General features: G+C 46.1%; 1 pseudogene; it reads left to right on the top strand.

Moving 5' to 3' along the window:
- The first annotated feature begins 1507 nt into the window (after positions 1-1507).
- LOC123084366 (uncharacterized) lies at positions 1508-4214 on the top strand (annotated as a pseudogene).
- The last annotated feature ends 1078 nt before the right edge of the window (positions 4215-5292 follow it).

Below are 5292 nucleotides of genomic sequence, written 5' to 3'. Positions count from 1 at the left end.
TGGCATTGCTACCCCCAGTGCCCCCGTCCCGCCTAACCCTGTAGCGTTTGACCACGCGATCTAGCCCTTTGACTTTGCACGGACGGGCTTTGACCAGTGGACCTCCCCACCCGGTTGTGTTAGGTCAGCCCATAGGAACACTCTGGAGCAACATCCGGGCCAGACCCACAGCAAAATCCCCTCCGTGTAGACCCGACGCGTCCGTTTCCCCCCTCCAGGTGCCGGCGGCGGCGCCGTCCGTGAGGGGGGGCACACCCCCGAGCCCCAAGACGGGCGTCTACGCATGCATGAACACTTTCACATATGCATCGGGACCCGTGTGATGTTTTGGTGACATAGCTACACCCCGAATCCCCCCACCAACCAGAATTCCTTCCGTGTCAACCGTTTCCCCCTTCCGTGACACGGCGATAGCGACGTTCGTAACGGGGGGCAAGCGATATACCATCGGGTATGTTTTTTTAGATAAGGCATAATTATCTTATACAAAAACAAAAACTAAAATAAAGTAAAAATAACAAAACAGAGTAAAAATAAAAAAATTAATTAAAATAAACGTACGGCATATCTGTGCACACACGGAGGTTGTCCCACGGATCGATGACGTGGCGCGGCACACGGATCGCTGACGTGGCAGAGGGGCCTATGCCGACGGCCTTGCCGTAGGCATACCTCTGCCACAGATATGCCGACGGCCGCCGTTACTGCCCGTCGGCGTAGGATCAACGCCGTCAAATGATCAGCGCTGACCGGGCAGGTGGGCCCTGGCTATGCCGACGGGCCCCGTAGGCGTACCTCGGGCAGTCCCGACGGCCTTGTCTATGCCGACGGCATAGATGAATGTATGCCGACGGCTTTTCTACGCCTACGGCCTTTCCTTGGCCGTCGGCATAGGTCCATAGATGCCGACGGGTGCCGTCGGCATAGATTTGGCCGTCGGCAACCCCAGTTTTTCTGGTAGTGACGCCTCGCTCGCCTTCATCGAGGTCGCCCAATGCAGCCCAACCACGGTGTGCATCGGCCACTTGGGCGCATGGGCTGCGGTAGTGTCGCAGGGGCACGTGTGGAAGCCGGGACGAGGACGGACACATCCAGATCAGGTGCTCGCGCCTGATCTTGATTAGTGTGGCCGCCCAATCCATCTCCCTCTATTCCGTGGTCGACTCCAGCGGTGGTGATGGGCTCATCGACCATGGCACATGGGCGGCTTCCACTCAACGACCTCTGCTGCCTGCAACGTGTGGTGATGTGCATGCATGACCGGCAGCCATGGCAGATCGTGCGGTAGGCAGCATGCCGTGTTGGTCTGACGACGTCAAGGTACTGTATTATTTTTGCTTGATCCAGGTACTTTTTTTTGCGGGAAGCTTGATCCAGGTACTTAATCTTTGCCTACTAAAGATGGGTTGATCCATGTAGTAATCTGGTTGGGTTGATCCATGTAGCAATATGTAAGACATCCATGTAGTCGTCTGGGTTGATCCATGTAGTAATCTGTTAGCTAGAGATGTATGACCTTAGTATTGATCAGAGAGCCCGCCTGCATCAAACTGCTTTCACTTATATTCTGCCGGATTTGTTCCTCATAGGACTGTACAGGGATATTATTTACAGGGGATACCGTATATACATGGAGATTATCGACCATTGTTCACATATAACAGATATGCAACAGAAGAAGTTCCTCAAGTGCTACTCCGAAAAGTCCAAGCAAAAAGGATCTTCCACTTTGCTCGGTATATGAGAAGCTCAAAATATTATTTGCCCGTCGTGTAACTATTATTTATTTGACCATTATATCTGAACATGTATAGCTGCATATCTATTATATCTGAACAATGACAGATTTGACGATTACATGTTGGGGTATATAGCTGCCAGGTGAATCGGACCCAATCCTCCGCCCCGCCCTTGAGCTTCAGGTTGTATACGGTCCCCGTCAGAAGCCCAGTTGCTATATTGCTCCCGTACCATGGTCTCAGGCTAGCAAGCATGTCAACTACGGAAAGGTTGGACGCAAGTTACCCCCTACATTCATCAGCTCTTTTTTTCTTTACGGTCTAAGATGGAATGAAATATATGCATGACACGAAATGCTCCATTGATTGATTGGAAATGTCCGATGCTGTAGGATAAATTTGTCTTAATTTTCAGGGCTCGCTTCTATCTTTTGTTTACATGCAGAGCGAAACTCTGAATGTAGTACACATGCATCAAGCCTTGCCAAGGAACCCCTGTGAAAAGTGAGGCAGCGGCAAAGCAGTAGCTAGCGTGGGGCGAGTCACGTCTGTGGTATTGTAGGCAATCACCACCATGGACAAGCTCGCTGGAATTAAGTCAGGTGACGACACCAAGCTTCCACACTCCTATTGTTTCTTCCAAATTCAGAAAAGGCAGGTTGAGTTATCATTTCCTTTTCCCAAATTATCTAATCGGGCAGTGAGATAACGACAAATGTGGCATCGATAGGTGATGATTTTCCTGACCTGCCTTTTAGTGGTATCTTCTAAGGCATCCCTGTCTCCTTTTGGTTCTTATATATTTATGATACATTTTTGTTTCTATGAATAGTGTTCATCTCCTAAATACGGATATCTGAATTGTGTTTAGCTGTAAGAGCGTTGACGCCATTAGAATCGCAGCTTCATGAGATTCTAACCCTAAAGGTAGTGTGCTCCCCATTTCACATGCTCCAGAATACTAATTATATCCAACAAAATAATGCCTTTTTTAGCACGAACATAAATTGATGGGAGGGTATGATCTTCATTGTCCTCAGTGCTGATACTTTTTTTCGAAACATCAATGCTGCTACTTGGTCAGGTTAACAAAGGTTGCCAAAGGCAGCCAGATGAATAACAAGGTTGTCGGGTACTACTTGGTCAGGTACTACATATTTAACACAAACTGGTGTGGAACACAACTAGAATATTTTGGCCCCGTTACAATGCACGGGCAAGTATGTATCGTTTTTTGGTCTCTTTCTTGTAATGCAAAATGTGAGAGCTTATATATACCCACAAAAAACAAGTAGGTGCTGTGAACTCCTTCAGTGTTGGTGTTGTATGTCTAATTATTGTTGCATCGTTGGTGTTGCTTTATTGGATACATTGTCCTTTGGTGTTCTTTGGTTTTGTTATTATTTTCTTGGTTTTGATCATTTTGTGATTGCAGGTGATGATAAAGACAGAAAATGGTTTGTGCACATGGCACTATCGATCGTGGAGGGATCGACAGGGGGCCCGACTATACTGTTTGGTACCGGATGAGCCACTACGGTCATTGACGGCAGCAGAACACTTTACCCCTCATGCCCAGCTTCCACTGGTCCACAGTGGGTGCTTCAGGCTTTGGTGATTATGACAAATTAGCGCCGAGATATGTTGCAAGAATCGTCGGCAAGTGTTGTTTCGCTGGGAAGGCATCGGTCATGGTGCATCTCTACTGAGGTGTGTCAGCTAACTTTAGTTGTTTCTGATGCAAAGGTCAAACATGAATGTGTCAACACAAGCTGTGCATAAATTTGATATGTGGGTCAGATTCATGGTCAAGACTAGCCTAATTAAAATGAGGGTGAGTACCAATCTGGGTTTAACACCCCACACTTTGTTAGCTAACCACTGTTAAATGTAAGAATTCCTTTCCCACTCCAGCTTAAGCAGTGGGAACGAAAGCACTGTAAACCAAATAATCATCCTATGCCTTACAAGATGCATGTCAGTGTCGGTGACATAGTTCAAGTAATCGCAGGCCATGAGAATAGTAAAGTTGGGGAAGTTGTGCCACTTTACAAGCACAAGAACACTATGATAGTGAAGGACCCGAACTTGAAGTCAAAGCACAATAAATGCACAGAGGATGAATCGGGGGAAATTGTCATGGTTAGTACTATTTTTATCAAAACTTCTCTCCATGCGACCATGCCTCTTGCCATGCATGCGCGCATATGTTCCTGGCAACAACATAGTTTCAGTGCCACAAGTATTATCTTTTGACGGTATTTCAGATTTCCCTTTGGTCAGATTGAAGGCCCCATTCTTAGCTTGAACATGATGCTCTACTCAAAGTAGAAGAACATGACGAGCAGGGTTAGGCACCATCTCCTCGAGGACGGCACCAAGGTTCACTACCTGAAGAAGACCGGCATAGTGATCGACAATGTCGATAACCAGGTGAAGGTGTTCAATGAAAGAGATTTGGAGTCATCATCATAGTATGGAAATGCTGCACATGCTGTCATCATGGTATGGAGCGGCTACGACTCTAAGTGGAGGTGGTGTATATATCAAGTGATCTATTCTGTAGGCATTTTCTTTGGGTGTGGTGTTTGATTTTAATCAAATCACGCCTGTTTTTCTTAGTTTATGCCCATAATAATTTGCAGGGATAAACATGATGTGTGACTTGTTCCATATGGCTCGATTGGAGTATTTAATTGTGACGAAGCTGTAAACTGGACTTGGTCAGCAGAAAAAATAAATCAGATATAGCCACCAGCATTAAACATGGCCGTGTCATCTCTCACCATCAGATGCAGATTGAGTCTCTTGACAAGATTAATGTTGTTTACCGAATGGAGGAATGACAGTATATGCTTTCAGTTCATTTAATAGGCAGTTTTCTTCAGCTAACCATTTCTTATTTGAGACTCCATCTTATCGTATTGCCAACTTTTTGAAAAAATACTGTTGTGCCCATGCATGCATTTTTCATGTTTTGAATCAGTGTTACTGAATAATCACCATCTCCTGCCCATCGGCCACCGCTGGCCAGAGAACCACATCAGTAGCTGCCCCCTCTCCCATTATCCCTTCATTAGCACTTTTCCCAGTCCATTTGCAAAATCCGAATCCAGCATTTCTGAATCATGCTTGGTGTGTGCTAACGGTGGGCGAGGAACGTGGTGATTTTTTATCTGAATCAAGGTGTAGCTGTCTTAATCTTGTACATGTTCTCTGAATCATGTGGTATTTCTAAGTGCTCTGCATGTTTTGTGGTGCATAGGGGAAGCGGAGGCGACGACAGGCAACTGTTCTCTTTACATCTGTCATGGTCCAAAGGCTAGGGAGAAGTAGATTTTGCACTCGTATTTGGCAGCATGGAGATGAATTCGGGAGAGATGTTGCTGGGAGTTGTACCGATCATTTTTCTGTCCTCCCTATGTTATGCCTTTCCACTGATGTGTAATTTTTTTGAGTGGGGGATAGTGTAGCGAACACGAACAGAAAAAATGGTAGAAGTTGAGGAGAACAATCTGAGTGAGCAACATTAGTTGAGCATTAAGATGTAGCT

The sequence above is a fragment of the Triticum aestivum genome, chromosome 4A (genome assembly GCF_018294505.1).
Source record: "Triticum aestivum cultivar Chinese Spring chromosome 4A, IWGSC CS RefSeq v2.1, whole genome shotgun sequence".
Taxonomy (NCBI): Eukaryota; Viridiplantae; Streptophyta; class Magnoliopsida; order Poales; family Poaceae; genus Triticum; species Triticum aestivum.
This window is presented reverse-complemented; position numbering and strand designations above follow the sequence as displayed.